General features: G+C 35.8%; 1 pseudogene; it reads right to left on the minus strand.

Moving 5' to 3' along the window:
- Positions 1–1254: 1254 nt before the first annotated feature.
- Positions 1255–1553, minus strand: LOC112650739 (non-histone chromosomal protein HMG-14-like; annotated as a pseudogene).
- Between the last annotated feature and the right edge of the window lie 8761 nt (positions 1554–10314).

The following is a 10314-nucleotide window of genomic DNA, read 5'->3' on the forward strand; positions in this document are numbered from 1 at the left end:
CACTCTAACTCCCCATCCCCTGGTAACCAACACTTTACTTTTGTTTTTTATAGGTTTAACTTTTTTAGATTTCACATATAAGTGATACCATACAGTACTTGTTTTTCTCTGTCTGATTTATCTCACTTAGCATAACGTACTCGAAGTCCATCCATGTTGTTGCAAATGGGAGGTACACTCCTTTCTCATGGCTGAATAATATTCCATTGTGCATATATACCACATATTTTTTCCTTTTTTAATGTGCTTTGGGAAATTCTTTCATGATTGAGTTTTTATTGGTTGTTCTGAGGATCGGTACAGACACTTCAATTTAGATCCACTGCCAAACACATGTGCTGAAAAATCTATAAAATCGTGTAGTTGTGATTCTTTTCTAAAAGTTATTCCAGTGACCTTCCAGCTTAAAATTTGGAAGCAAATTTTCCTAAAATAGTATATCAAGTACCAATATCTTTAAATGTTGATATGTGGGTTACACTGTTAAGTCCCATTAAATCACAATTTAATGTCATATACACTACATACTCAAATTTTCAATCCTGCCCAGCACATCAACAAAGAAAACTGGGCTATCACGACCAAGATGTTAGAGACTGCACAAAATTCTGACCAGTATAGTCCAGATCAAGGGATGGTTTTCTTTAGGAAACAATTCTAGCAAAACAACATGGGAATAGATATAATTTGAAATGTTCAAGACATATTAAATTCACGACTGATTCCAAATTGCCACTTAGTATGCCAGGTGTTATAGGATATAAAACTTACCCCATCCATGGATGTTAAACTGACATCCAAGATAATCAAAGCCTCCCATAATCGATATCCCACTATCTTCTGGTTGTACCAAAAAATAAACCAGCAAATGATTTCACTTAAGTGTAAAAAAAAAAAAAGCATTTACACTTAAAAATGGGATGAAGTGGGATTCCATCTTTCTTACAAATGGTATTTTTTAAATATTTTATTTATCTATTCATGAGAGACACACACAGAGAGAGGCAGAGACATAGGCAGAGGGAAAAGCAGGCTCCCTTCCTGGAACCTGATGCAGGACTTGATCCCAGGACACCGGGATCACAACCTGAGCCAAAGGCAGATGCTCAACCACTGAGCCACCAAGGAATCCCTCTTAAAAATGTTTTTAGAGTTACTAAAAAATCTTGTATTTACAAAATAGTTGATAAAAATGTTCCTCTGGATTGTGTAAGAAGGGAGACAGGGCCCACTGTTAAGACATGGTGTGTGACATTAACCAGAGTTGGCACCTTTCTCTCCTGATTCATCAGAGGCTGGACTCTCCTCATTTTAAGTTTCTCAGTTTTCTTCAGGTAAGTCTTCTTTTGTTTCTTGGTTAATCACTTCAGTCTGTTTTCCTTTTCCCCTGTTTTGTCTATGCTATTTTTGTCTGAAGATTTATCCTTTCCTGTTGCCTCTTCTGGCTCTATATTCACTTTTGCAGTAGCAGGTTCGACTGACAACCTTGAGGATCTCCTCTTGGGCTCCTCCTTCACTGCCCTGTCAGCACAGCTGACCCTCCTCTGGGGCATAGTGTTTGTGGGGTGGCAGGTGGGGAGAGTCTTCAGGAACCGGGGCTTCCTGGTGGCTGCCACTCCTCATGCTCCTCCCACCACTCAAGCTGAGGCCTGTTACCACATCTTTTTATCCATTCGGCCACTGATGGGCGTTTGGGTTGTTTCCATACCTTGACTATTGTGGATAAGGCTGCAATGAGCTCGGGAGTGGGGATATCCCATCAGAGTCCTGTTTTCATTTCGTTTTGGTGTATATCTGGAAGTGGAATGGCTGGATCATATGGTAGATTTATCTTTAATTGTTTGAGGAACCACCCACAGTGAATGGACCAGTTTACATTCTCATCAACAACGGTTTCCTCTTCAATGGCCTCTTTATCAACACCTGTTGTCTCTTCTTGATGATAAGCTTTCTAACAGGTGTGAGGTGATCTCATTATGGTTTTGATTTGCAGCACATATCATTCCTTGGGAAGAGACTCCAAGAGCCTTCTGATTTAGTGGTTGAATTAGTCTCTACAAAAGCCTGTACTTGTTCTGTATTCCTTACGTTTTTAGCATCAGAGAGAGCATCTCTTGTCACTGTTAAGGAGGAATGTACTTTTAAAAGACAAAAAAGATGAAGAGAGAAGAATCTGTGACACGTTTACTGCCATAGTCAAACTTGTACACGGGCCGTCTCGGATAGTCAGAGAAGTCAAAGAAGAAATTGGCCTTTCACATCCAAACTGTCTGTTTCCCATTAAATTTCTGCCTCTTCATCTCCCTTTTGTTTATGCCTCTGAAATTTCTTCTTGGAAGCTATTGATGTGGTGGTAAGAGTAAAAACTTGCTTTAAGCACTCATCATACAAATTAAATTTTAAGTAAAAGCAATTGGTATTGCTGCTGAGTAAGTTCTTCCTGTAGATTGCTCAGACACTCTGCAAAATTGCCTGCTGACCTACTCCATGGGCCAGAGATGCCAGTGGCCTGATAGCCAATAGTATCTATCATAGGTGACATTTATAATGGAGAGCTTGGTGCAGTTGTGCCAAAAGTACACAGCAACTGCAAGCAGGCTATTTGGGATGAGATGATATATATTAACTTATATGCTGCACTCTCATTTGAAAAATGAGCATCCTAAAGAAATAAAACACTCTTGAAAACCAAGCTGGAAAAAAATGAAAATTTGAAAGGAGTAAAGTACTTTTATTTTGATAACTGAATATGCAAAAGTGCATAAAGGTGGCATATGCTCATTACACTTATGAAATGTAACGTCCATCCATCCTTGTAATTCTCAGGTTATTGTTGTGACATAATATACGGTATCATCTCCATTTTACAGGTGAGGGAATTGAGGCCAGATTGATTTGTCTGAGGTAAAACAGCTATTAAAAGATTTGCAGGCATATGATATGCACATATTTGGTCTGAAGCATATTTCTCTCCTTTTAATCATGCTTTACATTTTAAAGAGTATTGTTTTGTTATGAAGAAGCTTGTTCATGAATATTTGCAGGAGAAGAAAGTGAGTAAATGATTTCAAGGGAATAAGAAAGTTTCTAATTCCCCAAAGCATCCATTAAGTGGTAATCTATATCTAGAGATTGAATGCAAATAATCTGAGATAGATAAAGAATAACATATACCTTGGACTTGATTGTGAAACTTTGAAGCTGAAACTGACTTGATGATTAATCTAGTTCTACTCTATCTTTTTACCCATGGTGGGTCTAGGGCCTAGAGAGAGGGCAACTTGTATAAACTCACCGATAATTTTGGTTTCAGTCTTAGAGATAGAAATCTGATATCTTAAATTTCAAGTTCTTGTCTTTGTTCTCTACCATTTTGCTTTACTTATCCCTAATTTCTAAAAATCCGGTATTGTGTACTAATATGCTGAGATTTGGGTGAATTCATTAATGTTGTCAAAGATCTTATTCCTGACCTGAGGATCCAGTAACAGTCATTATAAGAGACATGATGAGGTAAAGTTCATTGATATGAGTAAAAACAGGCTGGCTAGAATAATTCTTTGATCTAAACTTTACTCAATATCAGAACTATATTACAAGAAACACTTATCACCTATATTTCAGAGCTCCACTTATGTCTGCATTTAAAATTTCAATAATGGGGAAAAAAAAACAGAGAGTAGTATCATGAGATTATCATATTATCATAGACATGAGAGTATCATGGTCTCATTATACAAGGTCAATATAGAAAAATCGGTACTTTTTTTATATTAGTCAACAAGCAATTAGAAAAGAAGTTTTTAAAATGTAATAATTACATCATTACATGTAATCCATTTCCTTTGAATTTTTTTTTTAATTTTTTTTTTTTTTTTTATTTATGATAGTCACACAGAGAGAGGGAGAGGCAGAGACACAGGCAGAGGGAGAAGCAGGCTCCATGCACCGGGAGCCCGACGTGGGATTCGATCCCGGGTCTCCAGGATCACACCCTGGGTCAAAGGCAGGCGCCAAACCACTGCGCCACCCAGGGATCCCTCCTTTGAATTTTTACCCCAGATATTTTTAGGTTTGATTTTTGTTTATTTTTACTCCTCCAAGAGGATTCTAAGTTAACATTTTTTCATTGCTGTCAGCTTACCTTCTGATGTTTGAAGATGCCTGTTATAGATATGACAATGAAACATAATCATCTGGAATTAACTCTTTAGAAATCAGATGTATGGCTTAGAAAAAGTGTTCTGTGAATATAGCAATGATCCTCTTTTCCAACTTCCTTTTACCAAAGAGTATCTGCTCAACTTTGCATTTGAGACCCATGTATTCGTCTGAGAACTTCAGGATTTTAAGGGGGAAAAAAAAACATTCTTATGTTTTGAGACATAAGCCAAAGAAGATGTGAAGGAAAAGGATGTGCATGTCTGCTCGTTGAGGTATAGTTTCTTCCCACTACAACCCAGAGACTTCTGTTAGGCCCTTGGGAACACTGCCTTGGGAGGAATTGCTTCTGATGCATGTGGTTGGAAAGAACTACCTGTAGGTTATGACAGAGAAGATCCCTCCTCCTCACACCTCAGCAATAGAAAAACAGCTTATTAGCTAAGTTTGCTGGGATCAAAATGACCAAAAGCTGCCATGTCACCCAGAATGTTAAGACTTGGCTCTGTAAAGAAGACCCGACTTTTAATGATATTCTAGAAATGCCAAATCGTGGATGGCTAACTATGAATTATAGCATATTTCAGGAAAGTCAGTAAACTGAAGGAGGAAGATCAAGATGAATAACTAGAATTATTGACTCCTAGTGGTAAAACCAATAAAAGAGACAAAAATGGCTTAAATAATGAGAATTTCAAAGGAATCAAAAAAGAATTCCAAATTAAAAGTATGATTTCTAAATTTTAAAATTTATAAGAATTCTAATTCCAGCGATTTGGCAGCATAAGTATAGAGGGCTTGAAGACAGCTCCACATCACTACCTAGAAATGGTACAGACAACGTTAAATGCATAACCAAACTTACAAAAAATAAAGACAAGATATTAAATCTGCATTCTCATGTTCTATGACCTATTGAGTTCCATTTTAGGTCTACATTAACTCAAGCAAGGATTGTCAATTGGTGGTAAAGCCTTTGTGATTATTTTAAAATCATTTTATACCAGTACAGCTGCCAAATCCCTGATTTATTTTCTAGCTTATGTAGTGGTTGACTAATTGGCTAACATGGTCCCTGAACTTTCTCTTTGTGTATTGCCTTTTAAATATCACAAAAAATGTTCATGTAAAATGCTTTTGAAATTACAACTCACTTGTCTTCCAAACTTGAGTAGGAAATCTCTGAAAATGTTTCCATGGGGGAAAATAGAATGAATTTAAAGCCAATGAAATATCATAATGCACAAAATAATTTTAATTTCCATATTATTCTGACAATTTTAGCTGACAGAATTTAACCTTTTTAACATTAGACTACTTAAATTGTGTAATTCAGATGTCGATGGTGTTTGAAAATCTCCAGTGTGTAAGATCAAATATATATGAACCCAAAATAAGAATTTATTTATGGATAGAGCTAGAGGGTACTCAGCTCAATGAAATAAGTCAGTCAGAGAAAAAAACAATACCACATTTTCCCCTTAGCTCATTTGTTTTGTTTCTTAACATCCTACATATGAGCTAAAGGAAAAGAGACAGAGAAAAGGGGGGGGGGGGTAAATTAAGAAGTTGATTCTTAATTAAAGAGAATAAACTGATGGTTACCAGAGGGAAGGAGGGTGAAGGAATGGGTGAAATAGGTGATGGGGATTAAGGAATGTACTTCTTGAGATGAGCACTGGGTACAGTATGGAATTTGAATCACTATATTGTATACTTAAAACCAATATAACACTATATATTGATTAACTGGAATTAAAATAAAAACTTAAAAATATATTAAAATACAGACAAAAAGTGAATTTATTAGATGTTTTCAATACCCAAATTCAAATTAGAAACTTCAGCCTAATGAAGTGTATACCTTAACTAGCCCTTTGGCCAAAGTCCCATCTTAAAGTAGTTGAAAACCAAGATAGAAAATTGAGAAATTGTTGGATGGCAGATCTTTGAACTTGTTTGTGAATAGTGACCTTGATCTGATGGAGGAGGAAATTCAACATGGATGTATGAAGATAAAGTAGGAAAAGACTTCTGCACTTCTAGTTATGTTTACTCCTAGCCATTGTCTAGCAATGACAGGAGTTACTCAAAGGTCTTGCTCAAATGTCCTCAGGAACAAAATTAGGACAGTGCAGAAACTTTGTACTTTGAAGGACTTGAGGAAAACAGATGGTAACTACCTTATCTTAAGTGGTCGGTTCTCCCTTCTGCCCTCTAACCCATCCAGGGTTAGAATTAACATCTAGGATTATTTTCTTCTAATACTGGGGTGAAGGAGTATTACAAGGTGATACTATAAAGTTTGAAGCCTTGACCCATAGACTTGTTTGGTAGGGTAAAAAATTACTGACTGTGGTTTTCTGGAGTCTAGGACACTTGAATATATGAGCCATCTGTTGCCCATCCCTCAAACTCTTTGGAACTAATTTGGACCAACTTTCACTATTCTGTCGTCCTATCAAAATAGCTGATATCTCCTGGAGAAAAGTAAGTTAATAGGTCGAATGAGCAAGACATTTGAGGAGCAAATTTTATCAGAACAACAAACACAAAAAATGTATAGGTTCTTTCAGAAGTATAAACAATAAAGATATATTTAAAATTTGAGAATTTAAAATTAGCTTTATAAACACACCAAAAGATATAAGGGGATATATTACCAACATAAAACATGAGTAAGGAATCACAAATAAAATGGAAATGTTAGATATGAAAAGTATAGTAGTTGAAATACTGTTGGTTCAAAACCTCAGGAGTTCCCTGGGTAAAATCTGAAACTGGTCTCAATGTAGGGAGGGCAAGGAGAGGCTGAAGAAAGGTAGGCCTCTCCAGATTGGTAGGTGGTAGGTATAACAAGCAAAGGAATTATGAGGCTTGTCTTGGGTGGCCACAAGGCAAGTAGATCTCCTTCCACACCTGCCATGATCTTAGTTTATACAGAGACTTTAACTGGGTTCTGTTACGTGTGTCTCAGCAACACATTGCTTTTTCAGAAGCCACATCCTCCAAAGTGGCTCTGGTTGTGGGAACAGTGGGCAGACTGTACATCCCAAGGACTGAGGAAGTGGAGAGGAGCCTCTGATTGCCTGGGTCTAGCTCCTGGTCAACCAGCAGTCATATGCCTTTGATAACTTCCTCCAACAAATATATAATTTATGCTAAGAAGAAATAGAAAATAGTAGACCTCTACCAATTTAAAAAATGAATTTGTAATTAAACACTTTTCCACACAAAAATATCCATGCTCAGATGCTTTACTAATAAGTCTACCATACATTTAAGAAATTATGCTAATCTTAAACTGTCAGAAAACACAGAAGTCTTTCCAATTCATTTTATGAGGACAATATAGCCATAATATAAATATCTGACTTTATATTATACTTAACAATGAAATATTGAATGTTTCTCCCCTCTTAAGATTGGAAAAGAGCAAAAAAATGTCTGCATATACTACTTCTATTCCACATTGTACTGGAGCTTCTAGCTCTTACAAAAAGGTAAGAGAGACATCAGCAAAGTTTAGAAGGAAAAAGATAAAATTGTTTATTTTATGAATAATATGATTGTGTAATCAGAAAATCCCATGGACTCTAACCCCCAAAATCATTAGAACTAATAAGTGAATGTATCATGGTCTCATTATACAAGGTCAATACAGAAAAATCGGTACTTTTTTTTTATATTAGCCAACAAGCAATTAGAAAAGAAGTTTTTAAAATTACCATTTATAATAGCATTTAAAACATAAAATATTCAAAAATAAATCAACAAATTGTGTGCAAGACTTAACTACAAAAATATAAAACATTATAGGAGATATTAAGAAGATCTTAATAAATAAATATATTTATAGATTAGATGACTAAATAGCATTAAAGATGTCAATTCTCTTTTTTTTATAAATTTATTTTTTATTGGTGTTCAATTTGCCAACATATAGAATAACACCCAGTGCTCATCCCGTCAAGCACCCACCTCAGTGCCCTTCACCCAGTCACCCCTACCCCTCCCCCACCTCCCCTTCTACCACCCCTAGTTCGTTTCCCAGAGTTAGGAGTTTCTCATGTTCTGTCTCCCTTTCTGATATTTCCCCACTCATTTTTTCTCCTTTCCCTTTTATTACCTTTCACTATTTTTTATATTCCCCAAATGAATGAGACCATATAATGTTTGTCCTTTTCCGATTGAGATGTCAATTCTCTTGATACTGATAATTTCAGTGTAATCCTGATCAAAATCTTTGTTGGCATAGCTGTTGAAGTTGACAAGCTAATTCTAAAATATTCGCACCTTTTGGTCGTCTCTCAGATAATTAAGCATGTATCTACTCTATGATCTCGCAATTCTACTCTTGGGCATTTATCCAAGAGAAATGAAAACGAATTTCCACCAACAACTCTACAACACATTCATTGTAGCTTTATCCAAAGTTTCAAATATTAATTAGCTATTTATTGCCTCTTAACTCCAAATTCATTCTTTTAGACTAATCCATGAGAAAGGAACTGAGCCCTTTAGATATTTTTGCTTGTTCCAGCTGACGATGATATTTAGCTGATAGAATGTGCTGGAGAGACACGACTGAAGAAACAACAGTTTTAATTCCTAATTATGGAAGGCTGGCTCAGCTGGTCACTGCGGCGTGAGGTCTCTTCACTGCACAACTCCTGTAGTACTCACTGGCTAACAGCCTTAGCTGTCTCCAGCCCCCACCTTGCAGGGCTTTGTAGCAGAGTGCCTCTGGTGACATATCTCCCTGTGGTATGTATTTCCCCATCATCTTAGATGATGCAGTACGTTTTGAGGACATATTTCTAGCAAGTTCAGGTAGTATGGCATCACCATGACTTTCCTGATGTTTGGTAATCCATGGCCATGCCTTTCCCAACGAGGTTTGGATATCAGCCCAAGGAGGGGGTGTTCCTTGGGCACTATCATAGTCCTAAAGGTCGTAGCAGTTCCTTATAACTGCTGTTTCTATATAGTCTTTCGAGTTCTCTCTACTTCTTACTAGTCAATCTTTTGCTAGTCTACTTTCCTTTTACATTTAATTATTATTTCTTTTAGTTAAAAAAATTTTCTGTTTGAGATATAATTGATATACAGCACTTTATAAATTTAAGGTGCACAATCTAATAAATTGACATATATACTGCCAAATGTTTACCACAGTAAGTTTAATTAACAACCATTGTGAAGAGTTAGTCATTCTTACTAGTAAATATTCTCTGCTCATTATTATGTGGTTTCTGTCTCTCTTGGATCCAGACTGTTTCAGTCTATCAATAGCAGAATGGAGAAACAAATTTTAATATATTGATACAATGGACTACTACTCAATAACAAAAGGGACAAATTGCTGATAAACACATGAAGGATAAACAGAAATACATTATGTTGTTATGTTGAGAAAAATAAGCCACATATAAAAAGGACATTGTGCACAATTCCATTTACATGAGGTTTAATGCAGGCAAAACTTACAGAAATCAAAATACTAGTTATACTTGAGTGCACTGAATTGGGTGAATAGAGACATAAAGGCACTCTTTGAAATGATGAAATATTTTTATCTTTGTTGTGATGTTAGTTTACATGGGAATATATATTTATCAAGACTCACCAAATTGAACTCTTAAAACATGTGCATTTTACTCAATAAAAAAAAAGTAATGGGAAGAAAATGTATAGACAATCTCTAGCAATAATATGATTGTTTGCAATTTGGACTTGATATAACATGTCCAAAAGTCAGTTATAACTCAACAATAGGAAATAAACAATTTAAAAGAAAAACACAATTTACCATCGTATCTCAGGATGGAGAAAACAAATCTAACAAAAATGTGTAGTATTTCTCCAGTAAAACATGTAAACTTCATTAAGAACTCATTTTATACCTAGAAATACTTGATATTTAGGTGATGTCAAATTTTCCCCAAATTCCTACTTGGATCCATGGAAAATCCAAATGAAATCTAGGTTTTATGTAAAATTTTTGTGGAAGGTTATATTTTCCAAAAATGGCCTTGCAGTACTTCTGGTCCCATATGCTTTTCAGAGCATTCCATTCCCTTATCAAGTCAGGGAGTTTATTTCCTCTCCCTTTGAAAACTGGTAGGCCTTTATGATTGGCTTCACAAATAG

This window comes from Canis lupus, chromosome 29 (genome assembly GCF_003254725.2).
Source record: "Canis lupus dingo isolate Sandy chromosome 29, ASM325472v2, whole genome shotgun sequence".
Lineage (NCBI taxonomy): Eukaryota > Metazoa > Chordata > Mammalia > Carnivora > Canidae > Canis > Canis lupus.